At 34.4% G+C, this 3,221-nt stretch overlaps 1 long non-coding RNA gene across 1 annotated transcript in view; it reads right to left on the reverse strand.

The window, feature by feature from the left end:
* Positions 1-440: 440 nt before the first annotated feature.
* LOC135213532 (uncharacterized) overlaps positions 441-3,221 on the reverse strand; it is an 81,800-nt gene continuing 79,019 nt past the window's right edge. Inside the window, exon 3 of the long non-coding RNA XR_010314198.1 lies at positions 441-1,383. This is a non-coding gene — a long non-coding RNA (uncharacterized LOC135213532). The remainder of the gene's footprint in view (positions 1,384-3,221) is intronic.

The raw sequence follows: 3,221 nt of genomic DNA on the forward strand, positions 1-3,221 counted from the left end.
CTTTTATAATGTACTTGATGCTTTGTGCAATGTAGTAATACCGGACGTGTTTAACGATAGAACGAAAAAGGATATGTTTCAAAGTGAGCAATGAAACGAAGATTTTACGTTTCTCTCGACACTTGTAACACAATTCATGGGCTGCATAGCAAAGAGTAGGCATAATATACATTGTAATACACTAAAACTCGTATTTCTCAAAATCACTTTAATCAGCGTATATACATTTTTGGGGAATGTGACCCATGAAATATATATAAATGTTTCTCTCTCTCTCTCTCTCTCTCTCTCTCTCTCTCTCTCTCTCTCTCTCTCTCTCTCTCTCTCTTTATATATATATATATAATATCATATATATATATATATATATATATATATAGTATATGTATATATATATATATATATATATTCAATAGAAAAGCGTCTCCTATAACCTCCGGTGCCTTCTATGAAAAAGTAAAAGGACAGCCATTGCCTCATTCAAGCATTATCTGCTGAATCACTGAAAAAAACCTCATGCACAAAATTCCCACAACATAAACTACTAGAAAAATCTACATAGGATTCTGGTTCACATTCAGTCTCTTAACACAGCTTCACACCTGCAGTTTCTGCCAACTTTCTGTCTTCTAGCATCACTCCATCCAATCAGAAGCCTATGAAAAAAAAAAACACGAAAAAGTTATGCAGTTTACTACTGTGACCACTGGCAATGGAATTTCCACCTTCATCACGAGGGCAACATTTAACAAACGGGTGTTGAAATGTGCCTCTTCGATATTTCTATGGCTTATAAATCTAACAGTCAAGTCCTGCTTTCTTAAAGTATCAAAAGTATTGACACGCTAGCAATCGATTAACCTTCTTAACGAAGACAATGTATCCAAAAACATTTCCCGTTCATTCCTTCGATACGACTTTCATATCAGAACATCGCAAAAGAATATGATTATCAAATCAACTGCTGAATACGAAGATATATGTACACTTAAAACACCAGGCACACCTTTACAATATAAATGTTACCTAGTCCCTGACATTTCAGCTAATGAGCATTTACATAGCCACTAAAATTTCACCAAACCTCTAATAGGAATTTCCCTTGAACGAAAGTTGTAACAATATGACAATTTCAGTTATAAACGCCGAGATTTTGCTTCAGATTATATCTGGTAATTACCACCATTGTAATGACCCGACGCTTTTAACGTTTTATTAACCAATATTGTAATCGCATCGCTGCTAATGAGATTTCAACAGCATATGGTATCTGTTTTCATTGCAGCCAGTAAACAATTTCAATTAATTCTGCTGGAACCATCACTTACCTTAGAATCCAGCGAAGCCCGGTTCTGGGAACGCAGCCCAACACCACGTCCATCACTGTTGAAAGTGAAAACAAATTAGGAAAAGAACTGATGGAGATTTCGGTGAAAACGCGCAAATAAAATTTCTGACGGTCAACAGTTTAAAACTTAAAGTCGGGGAACGCCTACGGACGGTTCAGCGGTTTTCAATTCAAGAATTAAACTGTCGGGAGACTAAAATTCATTTGGGAGGTTCTCACTAAATACGAAACTGAGACAAAATGGCTTACTGAGCATTATCTATATTTCAGAAGCGATGGAGATAAACAACGACCGACTTTTCTCTGGAAAGTGAGAATGATAATGTACTAGGTTATTCAAACGAAGAAGACCTTCCCTTGTAAGGAATTTTTCACACCTTCATATTTCAAGGATGTCTACATTTCTCTGATCTTTCCATGACTTGGCTTCATATTTATGGAAATTACCAAGCTATAATTGAAGTCATAATTTGATACTTTCCAGTCTTCAGTACTCTCTCCCTCTCTCTCTCTCTCTCTCTCTCTCTCTCTCTCTCCTCTCTCTCTCTCTCTCTCTCGTCTTCTTGTTAGTACATCTATGCCTTCCCGGGTTTTTTCTACTCTCCACTTTGTGTTCCCCTTTCCTCTTAGGCAGAGTAAATTTTACGAGTAAAGAGGCGCCACATTTTCACCAACTGACAGTTAAACTTAGTTGAAGATTACCGCAACCTTTCCTTCATCTAATCGTTTTTCACATATTCTTACTTGGTAAAATATCCTCAGTGAAATTAGTGAATACACTGATTCATTTCATATTCACCTGCACACAATCTAACTCCTTCTGAAATTAATGAAGAAGACCACATAGATGTTGATACATATACTTTAATCAATTCGCATAATTTTCAAATGATTTCCTTAGAAATGTTCGTTCAATATTTAAATCTGAAATTAAAGTATAAAATGTGTATCATTTGTGAATGTATTTTATAAGAAAAAATACGTAGCCTACATTTACCTTAATATTCTTTTATGAATGATATTCTGATCACCTTCTAATTTCATATCTTTCTTACACCAATGCAGAAAATAGATAGTTGCGCAAAAAGTCTCTTCTGTTCGAATTGGACTGTCATTATACGAATTAAAGAATATTTGTGATATACAACGTATGTTGACGCTATATAAAATTTCCGCATAGAATGTATAACCTGATAGGAATTTAAAGATACGTAGCTGACATTCCTATCACAGACGAAATGTCATTGGTAATGTTTTATCAATATAGATAGCTGCAGTTCTTGCCGGTGTAAGTTGAATATTTCATGCAATACATGACTCCATCACCTATATATTTATCTGCTTACTCCTACGAGGCATCTTTAATATACTGAGCATAAAATTTCTTTTACAAAGGTTGGAAACACAACAGGAAACATGTTTTACATTTCCAAATTAAGAAAAACTAATTATACACAGATTCATCAGACAAGGCCGTATCTTAATTAATAGAATGTAGTACGTAACAATATAATTTAGTTAAGAGGATATACAAAAGCTTTTTTATATAGCACATAACAAAATATAGTACACGTGAAAATTATAAGAGCATTACTCCACTAGCACCCAAGTACTTGGGGTGACAATTCAGTCTTAAATTATTCACGAATTTATGTAAATCATTATAACATATTCATTTAATATTTTCGTGTTGTGAGGAGTTGAACACTTTCACGTACATCACACGCAACACAAACTATTGATCTATTTAAGAATCGCCTGTCCTCTCATCTTAAACAGTAATTTCTTATTTCCAAAACATCTCTCTATTTTAAGAAGGGAACCAATACGAAGAGGTTCGCGGATGAATCGTTATGAATATTCCATTCCCTCT

The sequence above is a fragment of the Macrobrachium nipponense genome, chromosome 11 (genome assembly GCF_015104395.2).
Source record: "Macrobrachium nipponense isolate FS-2020 chromosome 11, ASM1510439v2, whole genome shotgun sequence".
Lineage (NCBI taxonomy): Eukaryota > Metazoa > Arthropoda > Malacostraca > Decapoda > Palaemonidae > Macrobrachium > Macrobrachium nipponense.